The sequence below is a fragment of the Gadus morhua genome, chromosome 1 (genome assembly GCF_902167405.1).
Source record: "Gadus morhua chromosome 1, gadMor3.0, whole genome shotgun sequence".
NCBI lineage: Eukaryota > Metazoa > Chordata > Actinopteri > Gadiformes > Gadidae > Gadus > Gadus morhua.
Window position 1 is genome coordinate 28,639,429 of NC_044048.1, and position 12,134 is coordinate 28,651,562.

Genomic DNA, 12,134 nt, shown 5'->3' on the forward strand with positions numbered 1-12,134 from the left:
GGGTAACGTTGGCTTCGGTCCAAGCTCCACCTCTCTCGGGCGACCACCAAGGAAGACGATATTTTCTTTATGATATATTTTTTTACAACGTTACTAACGTTACACACTATTTTGTAAACGATGACACGTACATATTTCACCCAGGAAAGTATCTTTTGTTGTTGTTTTTCTGCTAAACTTTTAGTAACATCACTTTTTTTTAAGGCTTTTGACCGTAATCATTTAGGGAATAAAATGTAAAATAACAGATGCAAAACCTATAATGAAAATATCTGCCAATTTACTGGACTGTATTTCAATGAGGATATCTTATTTACATTTTGGATTTTGTTTTTTAAGTGTAATTCCTGTATTTTTGTTTTACTGCTGTTCTTGAGTTGATAAGGAAGCATTTGGGGCGCTGGGATTAGCATTAAATGGCCTTCTTTCATGTGTCAGTCAAACATTGGTAGTAACATACTATTGTTTGTGATCAAGTGGAGCAAGCGAGGGCTGTTGTTGGGTTATGCTTTGATGAGAGCACACTAATAAAGGGTTGAACATTGTGTCTTAGCTTGTGGTCTGTTTGTGACAAGGGACCTGGAAACTCCACCTAAAGTCTGGTCTCACAGGAAGATTGCAAAAACACAAAAAGGTCCCAAGGCCGCTGTAGACTGAGACAGGGAAACAATCCAAACAAAGGAAGAAAAGACAGGTCACCTTCTGAAGAGAAGTCAGGGAGCAGGCAGAGGACAGAACCAGGCAGGAACCAGGCTGGCAGGAACCAGTCAGGCAGACTACAGGGCCTTTTGAACTGACTAGGTGAGCCAAGACCAAACGTAAGATCAATCTAACAAGGTGGTAAACAAACTGATAACGGCAGGATGTACAGGTGAGAGGCGGAGTCAGAAGCACAACAACAATAGACACATGGTGGACAAAACACAGAATAACCAGCAGGAGGCCAAAGAGTCACTGAGCCCAGACAGGTGCTGACAATCAAAGGTTTAACATTTCCATTCCTTCTGTCTATATGTGTGGGTTGTGTACAGTTTGTATGTACACAAGTCAGTGTACATATTCCCAATGCTAATTGGACAGCTTGTAATGACAATTGTTTGATTCTAACCCAGAATAACCACACCCGACACACCTTCTGACAGGGTTGGTGGGAGCTAGCATAGCGGTACCAGCCGAGTTTATGCTGACTTTGGCTGAAGCTAACTGTCTTTAGCTCACTACACCAGCCCAAACCTCGTCTGATGTTGTGGACTCGCATTTAATTTCATCACACCATGAAACTCGCTATGCTAACATGCTAGCACACCATGCATAGCATTACATTTATACCACAGAATAAAAGCAGAATTTGAGTCTCTGAATGGACTCATTCCCACATGGGACCCAGGACGGGGACTGACCTCCAGGGCTGGCCCCCTCCTGCTCCGCCTCCTGCCCCAGGATCAGCTCTCTCTCCTCCAGCACCTGCTGCAGCGCCGCCTGCAGCTTACTGGGCAGGATGCAGTCCTCGTCCCCCAGCTGGAGCATCATGAGAGATGGAGTCAAATGGATATTACTTGACAAGCTAAGCGAAGCTGCAGAATCCTTGAACGCAAATGGCGTAGACTAAACTTGAGGTCTTTCATCTTGCATGGCACAACAGTCTGCTCACCTATAAGGGTTCACTGACTACTGCCCGGAACGCCTACTTTACCAGTATCATCAAATTGAATTGAATTGAATAGAAACAATCCCAAGTTTATTTTTGACACGGTGAAGAGTCTGACTCAGAAACAGACTCAGACCTTTGGCTCCATCGTGGCAGGTCAATTCATTGATTTCTTTGAGAATAAGATTCAATCGATTAGAGAGGAAATTCATGCTTGCCGTGCAACTTGTCCTACACATCCTGCGGGGCAGGATGGGGAACTCTGATGCAACTCTCCTGGAGTTCAAGGCAATTCCTCTGGTTGAACTTAGTTCAAGCCGATGGTTCCTGACCTTAGTCAGGAACTATCGGCCTATATAATGGATTGAATTTATCTAGCGCTTTTCTAGACACTCAAAGACGCTTTTTTACAGGGAAGGGGGAACCTAACTAACTACCACCACCATATCGAACCTGCCCTTCCTGTCCAAGGTACAGGAAAGGATTGTAGCAAAGCAAATCGTTGATTATCTGACGAGGAACAATCTCTTAGAAACTTCTCAGTCTGGGTTCAGGAATTTCCACTCAATTGAAACTGAAGAGTTGTAAATGATATCCTTCTTGCTTTGGATACAAATACAAGCTCAATGCTTGTGCTGCTGAACCTGAGTGCTGCGTTCGACACGAGCACTATGTTGGTTTCGGGGGTACGGCTCTTGGCTGGCTTGAATCGTACCTCACAGACAGAACACAATTTGTGCTCCATGAGGGTTCAGAATCGAAGCACTGCAAACTACGCTTAGGCGTACCACAAGGGTCGGTCCTTGGTCCATTTTTTGCAATCTACATGCTTCCCTTCGGCTCATGAAATTAAAACAAGTACAACAAAAAAAAAACGTTAAAACAATCAAAATATAAGGTATATTCAGAGAAACTAGAGACATTCATTTTTCCCACCATTTTTTTTACCTTAAATTAGAGTTCTACTATAGAGTTTTACTATACCATTATTGTGTAAACCCGACCCTCCACCATAATTGTTGCAACATTTTCCAAAGCAATGATCGAGTATGGAATGTGGAATTTGTCTCTGTCACATTCAACTGCCATGCGGGTAAAAAACACAAACAGGTTCAGGCAAGGACTTCATACCGGCCTCCTATTGATTCTAGTCTGACGGACCGGTCATTCCCCTTTCATAAGGATAAAAACACACACAACACACACACACACACACACACACACACACACACACACACACACACACACACACACACACACACACACACACACACACACACACACACACACGCACATACATACCTGAATGACAAACTTGTCTGCACACAGATCCACTATGAGCACCTGGAAAGGAAAGAAATAATATACTTTCAAAATCATACAATGCAAAGTATAACTATTTGCATAGTTATGTTAATAGTTGGACTTTAACATTGTTGCCGTACCAAATTATGCTATGTTTTTGAGAAATCACTTCGTACTTTTTGTCTTGCATGCATTTATCTGTTGTATACATGGTAGTTGTACTTCAGTACTTTGACATTTAGAAAAAGAATAACCCTACTAACATCATACAAAATTTAAACTACTTTTAACAATCTGTAAATAATATAACATCTCAAACTATAAACAAATGTCTCGTTCTTGTTGTGTCATTCCCCTTTTTAAGCACGGTGTGTCATCGTTATGAACGACAAAAACAAAAATAAACCATGATTCAATGGACCATGATTCCAAGACCTATTATCATGGCTATTATTAAAGGGGGACTACATCTCTGTGAGTCATATTTCCCCGTTGGAGTTAAACCTTCAATGAGAAAAGAGATGGTAGCTATGTCCCCTGCCTTCATAGACATATTTAAATAGACGCCAGAGTGACTAATTTACCCATTGCAGGTAAACGGAAACCAGGAACTGCTGTTTTCTTTGGATCAGAACGTTTACATTTGCCAACCAATTTCAATTTGAAATAACATTATAAATATTCATATTATATGATATATTTTATCCTAAAGGCCTATGTAAAATATAATATCATAAAATAGATATTTTATTGTTTAACTCCTAATTTAGATCCTAAAACCTTGGATTAAAATAAGTAACTGAAATCAGCAGAGAATTGTAAATGTAAAAGTGCATTAATCCAGAATAAGGCAGCTCACGTTTACTAGACCGTTTACTGGCCGGTCTTTGCCTCTCCAATGCGGCGGTGACGTTGACGTACGATCCAAAGGCCAATGCCTTGTCTTTGTATACATGTCTACGCCTGCTTACCCCGCCCACTTCCTGTTCACCCCAACATAATGTCTGTTAGGAAATAGCATTTTAATGCTATTTCCTTTAGAATTCCTTTAGAATCTGACCTACGGACCTACACACTAACCAAATCAGTTTCATAGACCTCTGCGTAATGAAGACATACAGACTGGACCAACTATGATATACAGACTGGACCCACTATGACATACAGACTGGACCCACTATGACATACAGACTGGACCCACTATGACACACAGACTGGACCCACTATGACATACAGACTGGACCCACTATGATATACAGATTGGACCCACTATGACATACAGACTGGACCCACTATGACATACAGACTGGACCCACTATGACACACAGACTGGACCCACTATGACATACAGACTGGACCCACTATGATATACAGACTGGACCCACTATGACATACAGACTGGACCCACTATGATATACAGACTAGACCCACTATGATACACAGACTGGACCCACTATGACATACAGACTGGACCCACTATGACACACAGACTGGACCCACTATGATACACAGACTGGACCCACTATGATATACAGACTGGACCCACTATGATATACAGACTGGACCCACTATGATATACAGACTGGACCCACTATGATATACAGACTGGACCCACCATAATACACAGACTGGACCCACTATGACACACAGACTAGACCAACAATGCAATATACAGAGGATTATAGAAAGCAGGTCGGTTAAAATAGAAAGGAATCCCTAATTATGAAAATATCTACAGACAGATAATGATGGCTGATGCATCCAGTGTTGTAATACATTTAATGTTGTGTGATATACATGGCTGTAGCCCTGTTTAAGTGGGCTCCAGCCGTGAAAGTGTAGCGTTCACGTTTTGAGGTGGAAACACGACCCAATGAGTGAAGGTACCTCATGGTGTACCATACAGATCAGAAAGCCACAAAGAAAAGCCTTCACATAAACTCCCTATGAAGATGCTTCATAGTCTGTGGCACTACAAACAGCCCATGATGTATAATAACCCGGCAATCGGACAGGCCGATAGACACACTGCCCTCTAGCGGCCACAACAGGAACATATTCAGAGTCTTCATATGAGATACTCGTGTGTTTTTAGTGTAGATCCCAGTGCACCGGGGCGCTTTCTCGTGTATGTGTGTTTGTGTCTGCTCTGCATCCAAACCTTCCGTTAAAAAGAACAGCCCTCTGCCTCGTGATGTAAATGATTTTAGTCTATGCTATTTCTGATGACATGTTTCAAGCTGACAACAGTTATGAATGGTTTCTTCTCCACATAATGGACAACACCATGTAAGGTTTTATGATTTTGTAGATAAGTTAAAGAATACAAACATGGCCACTTTGCCAAGTCCGGTAAAGCCAAGGCAGACCAAAGGTTTACCTGGGTAAATTAGAACATGTAGGCATGGCTCATTTACCATTCCGCCCACTCCCAATATAAACTGTTTGTTTACCCGTGTTTGAGAGATGCTTCATGAACCACCTCCAGAATGCAAGCTTCTTTACCTTGAGTCTCTGTTAGAATAAACCACGTGTTGAACATTAACCACTCGGCATAGACATTCAGGGACTTCTGGATACTTACTGCAAGTAAAACAATATACTTTATAGGTTGGGTAATTTAATTGTGAATGAATAGCCTTCATTCAGATGTGTTAACATCCTTAGGGTGCCTTGACCCCTGAGCTGTGCGGTCCGTTTGATCGACGCCAGGTGTGAGAACCGCATGGCAATGATGGCAGCCATTGTGGCCAATCGTATGCAATCATGGTCAACCAACGTGTGTAGCAGCTATTTCAAGGTTCGAGGGTGGCCAAACATCCACCTGCTAACAATAATGGATTGGTCATTGAATTAACACACATATATATATATCTATATATATATATATATATATATATATATATATATATATATTGTGATGACCACAGGCGAGGTAGAGAGCGAAGTAAGTTGATAGCAGGTTTATTAGATTCCACAATCGGACAGACAGGCGCAGCTCAACCGGAAAACTACAACAACCGAAAACTCCCGCCCGGAAGGAAACCCCCGGAACCCCCTCTCAGAAGGCCCGCCCCTTCATCCCAAGCCCTGTGACGCTACAATATATATATATATATATGTGTGTTAATTATGCTATATATATATATATATATATATATATACAGTATATAGCATATATATATAGCATATATAGCATATGCTATATATATAGCATATTCTCTATATATACGTATATACTTATCGTAGACCTCTTGCATGCCTTCCTTAACCTGCGAAACCCGGCGTATGGATGGATGCATTCAAATCCGACCAATGAAATGTTGTTGCAGCGTCGAAACCTCATGAATATTCATGAGTCGCCTCCTGGGTTTTGTTGCAGGTTAGGACGAAGGAGTGTGTTTCGACAGGTACTTGGAATGTTTCGACGCTCTCAATTTAAGCAAGGTAATATAAACGCTGTTTATGTCAAAACTGATATCCTCGTCATTATATTCAGGTAGTTTACATCTTTTTAAAATTTCAGGTGGTTTAAAAGTTAAAAGTTCAAAACTATAGCATGAAAACTATAGTTTTGAGGATCAGTTGATCCTGCATAGATACGTTTATTGTGCCATTCTTACTTTCGCTTTCACTTAGTTCGCTCACGGATAAACAACGAAGACCTTGACGGTTGTTATTATAAAATAGGATCATTCTGGCTCCTCGGCTCCTTCACATAAACTCCCCTCTATGAAGATGTTTCATACTCTGTGGCACTACAAAAAGCCCATGATGTATAATAGCCTGGTAATTGGATGGGCCGATAAACGCCCTGCCCTCTAGCGGCCACAACAGGAACATATTCAGGGTCTCCATATGAGATACTGCTGTGTTTACTGTAGATCCCAGTGCATCGGGGTGCTTCAACGTTTTGCCTTGTCTGCTCTGATGACCCAAACTACTGTTAAAAAGAACAGCCCTCTGCCTCGGCATAGACAATCAGGGACTTCTAAATACTTACTGCAAGTTAAACAATATATTTTATTGGTCGGGTCATTTTTTATTGTGAATGAATAGCCTAAATTCAGACGTATTTATATCCTTAGGGTACCTTGACCCCTGAGCTGTACGGTCCGTTTGATCGACGCCAGGTGTGAGAACCGCATGGCAATGATGATATGGCAGCCAATGTGGCCAATCGTATACAATCATGTTCAACCAAACAATATACCAATACCATATTTTGCCTTTATACGTTACCACACGACCAAAATATGTCAAGCCCTTTGATCGTTGGACGGCCATGTGATTTTTCAATGTTCAATTAATGCTATCTATATATTTCATTTTATTTAATCGAAATTTCATTGGCAACTTTATTGCATCAGCAAATTGTCAACAGGCAGAATACAGAGTGAGAGAGGAATGCTGCCCTACCAGTCCGGTAAGGGTTAGATATCTGAACTAGCTAGAGCTAACTAGTCGACTAATTCAAGCCCACAGAATGTCTGAAATAGCTAGCTTACTAGCTGTCTTAATCAAGTTATAGTTGTGTCTAATACAGACAACTGCATGCCTGAATTAACTAGCTAACTTGTTGAAACAATGCTCAGGTTAAATAATTAAATCAATTTCAAGTTTTTGATTAAATAATTTATTTCATAGATAATTTTTCAACAGTCAATTGGCAAAAATGTTCTCTCCAACTGGAATGCATGTTAATAGACATTGTACATAATTCACAAGTAATTATGTACATCATGTGATGTGCATCTTGCGCAGAAGAACAACAAGATCAATACACTCACTATGTTCATGTAATATTTAGTTTGCCAGCAGTGACATCTGCTGCCGAGATATGAAACTGCACCCATGGTTTCAATTTTGATATGACACGTGAATCGAGTCGTACGGAAGCGTAATCAATAAAGTAAATAAATTCTGCCCTTGTTTTTCTGAATCGACGACATAATTATGTTGGAATTCTGAAAGATGTTGTTATAATGGAAAAGATGATGCTCTGATTTTATGAATTAAAGAGTTTATTATATCGGAATTCTGAGAAATGTTCATGTAAAGAGATCTGGTCTTATTTTTCTGAAATAATGAGTTGCCTCGGAAACGGCAAACTGTCATCCACTTGAGAGCTGTAATCCATAGAAGTCCCGCCTGTTGAGTTGAATCCAGTTTATTCTGGTTGATGTTTGAGACGGTGCGAGATATTAACGTGACGTCCATCAGTAATGTTGATGGTATTGTTATTAGTTTGTCCACTTTGCTCAGGAACCTCAGGACTGTGGAGTCGTTCAAACGGGACGCCCATCATGATCTTCTTGACATTGTGGCGTTCTCCAGGATCAGTTTAACCGATAGGGCATGCTCCACTGAAGAAGATTAATCTGAAATGCATTCTCTTCAGTAATATATTGATTTAACAACGAGCGTGTGTAGCAGCTATTTCAAGGTTCAAGGGTGGCCAAACATCCACCAGCTTACAATAATGGATTGGTCATTGAAATAACATGAATAAAACCGGTAGTGATTGGAGACGGCTTGAATTATCACATGCCCTTCACACGCCCATACCTGCCCTTAAGGGCAGGTATCCTCAAAACGACAAACTGTCATTCACTTTTTAACAACAAGCGTGTGTAGCAGGCGTGTGTAACTGTTACACACGCCTAACTGTTACACACGCCTGCTACACTCGCAATGAGAAGGCGTTGCAGTGTCGACACCTTATGAATATTCATAAGTCGCCTCCTGGGCTTTATTCCAGGTGAGGACGAAGGAGTGTGTTTCGACAGGTACTTGGAATGTTTAGACGCTCTCAATTAAAGTAAGGTAAGATAAACGCTGTCTATGTCGAAACTGATATCCTGATATCCTCATTATATTCAGGTCGTTTACACTTTTTTTAAAGTTCAGGTGGTTTATAAAACTATTACTGCCTAAAAAGAGTAATACGCTTATGCCATTCTTACTTTTACTTTCACTTAGTTCGCTCACGGAGAAACGACGAAGACTTTCACGGTTGTTGTTATAAAATAGGATTAGTATTTCTCAACAAACATTCTGGCTCCTCGGAACATCGTAAGAGACCCTGAGTCACTGCTGCTGAACCATCAATAGAGCCATAACTCCAGGTGCAGACCCCCTGTAGGCCCGAGGCCTGCTCATTGTGTCCAGGCCTACACCCAGTCCTCCAGGCTGGTGATCAGTCCCTAGGCCTGGGGCCTGCTCATTATGTCCAGGCCTACACCCAGTCCTCCAGGCTGGGGATCAGCCCCTAGGCCCTGAGATCTTCAGCAGCCAGATTACTGTTTGGGGTTTAGTTTGGGCTTTTTTTTTTAACCTTCACCATACCTAGAGATTGGCATGGTTTTATTTCAGTTAGCCCATTAGCTGGTTTGATTTGCATTGAGAAATCATTAGGCTAACTAACAGCTGTTAGGCTAACTGAAAATAACCATGCCAATCTCCAGGTATGGTGAAGGGTATGTGGTGATGTGGGGCTATTTTAATTCCAAAGGCTACGGGAACTTAATTGGGATGTATTGTTTCCTGGATCCATGAAATAATTGGCTTTTAAAAAAAAAATCTGCCTACCTCTATGGGAATTTAACATATGGGTGTCTATACTTATGCACCCTGTATTTTAATGGACATTTTAAAAAGATTTATTTATTCACGATACATTATTCATTCACAAAGCAAATTGGTGTCCTTATAGGTTGGACTTTTTTGTTTAATTAAGGCATTAAGATCAATTTCCAAAAGATTATTGAGTTGACTTTTTAGTTAACTTTAGCATTTGTGCAAAAACGTATGCCTACCACTGTTTAATTTACCATGTAGTAATTTTATCCAAAGTGTACAGTGAATTCAGACACAGGGAGGTACAGGTCATTAGGAGCAGGTAGGGGTCAGGCATCTAGCTCAAGAACCTTCCTGAAGGCCTACAGGAAGGTTGTGGACATTGGGGATCTAACCCAGTACCTTTTAAACCTGGAGTCCAACACCCAGTCTACTACTCTTAGAACTAAACGTGGTTTTGTCCTTCTGGTTTCAGATGTGATTCTGTGGGAGGGGTGCAGATACAACCAGGAACAGATTCCACTGATTCTACATGTATTAAATATGTGGCAATTGCGTTCATAATAATAGGATGCATATGTTTCATCATTTCGTTAGTCCTGGGAGGTAAGTGTTACATTCAACTATTTATGTATCATGTTACATTCAACTCTTAACATGTATCATGGTTGCATTAACCTTACATTTATCATATTACATTAAACTCTAACATGTATCATGGTTACATTCAACTAACCTATGCATCAGAGTTACATTAAACTAGCATGTATCATGTTTACATTAAACTAACATGTATCATGTTTACATTAAACTAAGATGTATCATGTTTACATTAAACTAACATGTATCAGGGTTATGCTGAATGATAGTGACCTCTGACCCTGACATGTGTTGTTTATCACTTCATAGCATTGTTTTATAGATAGCTGAAAATGGAAAGGGATTTAACTGGTAAGTTCTTATTCTACATGTTTCATTTTTTAAATGAGCAACAGATCATTTATTAATATCAAGTCATTTGCAAGGGTTACGGACTCACACCAAGTCAAATGATATCGCTGTGATTCAAAACATTTAATCTAATTGTACCAGAGAGTCAGAGCCTACCTAGCAGAGGGACCAGAGTGGCAGACCTACTGAACAACATCATCTAGATATTAGATTATAGAATGGAGCTATCCATGTATATAAGACACTCTTCTCATAGCTGGGGCGATGTGGCCAGCATAACGTCAGCTCAGTGGCGTTTATAACGTAGCTCACTGAGTCGTCATGACAACAAAGAGCAGGGACAAAGGGTAGAAAGACTTCTGTCCTTGTTTGACCACGATAATGGCAGCCGTCTCCCTACACGTATTCAGTCTGTCAAGATGTTCTTCTGTGTAGAGGCTAATTCAGAGTGGAAACCAGGAACTGGTTCAACTGATTCTACGTGATTAGAATATATGGAGCAGTTCATAATAATAGGATGAATAAGTTTAATAATATCAATCATTGTCTTGGGAGGTAAGGGTTACATTGAACTCTAACATTTATCATGTTACATTGAACTAACATGTATCATAGTTACAATAAACTAACATGTATCATGGTTACATTAAACTAACATGCATCATGGATACATTCAACTAACATGTGTCAAGTTATGCTAAATTATAGTGACTGCTGTCCTGACATGTTGATGTGTTGTTTCTCTCTACAGAATTGGAAAAACTAATAGATGAGATGGTAAGTGTTATTACTGGTTTGATACAGAACACAATAATATGTGTGACCCTAGCTGGCAGTGGTGGAGTTATTAGATGATGACCAGAGGCGGATTAACACCCAGGCTAGCCTCGGCTGAGCCTAGGGGCCCAGGTGTGCACGGGGCCCTGGATGGGCCAGACTATTTTCAATTTTACTTAAAAAAAAAAAAGACTTGACTCCTATTGGCCCATATCTAGAACCATTAAAAAGTGAAGCAGCTGATTGGGTAGATGTGTGGGCCATGTCATGTGACCAGGTTCATAAAGTCAGTTTGGTTGTAAAGGAACAGTCACGTCTGCTGGACGGAAAAGAGGCAGAATGTCTGAAAAGGCGAAAAGCACAAGTGTTTCCATTTGTACAGCACTCTGACTATTTATGACTTTGCCTGTGGCCAATGCCAGCAGGGGGCGCTCTTTTCTCAAAATTGGTGCTAGTTACAGAAAGACTGAGATCCACAATGGGCCAAAACAGACTGAATCACCCGTCTCTAATCTGTCCATTGACAGCGATATTCTTCGCAATTTGGATTTTACCAGCCTCATTAAGGAGTTCTGTCGGTCGGTCGGTCGGTCGGTCCCCAGAAATACGTGGTCGCGGCAGCTATGGGGAACTCACACTTGTTTCTGTATCATTGCTGTTTTAGTGAAGGCCGTCTCAATGTGTGTGTGTGTGTGTGTGTGTGTGTGTGTGTGTGTGTGTGTGTGTGTGTGTGTGTGTGTGTGTGTGTGTGTGTGTGTGTGTGTGTGTGTGTGTGTGTGTGTGTGTGTGTTTGTGTGTGCCAGTGCTCCCCGAGTGTGTGCGTGAGGGCCATGTAATATTCCTTTGTTTACACATGGCACTGAATTTAGTTTTG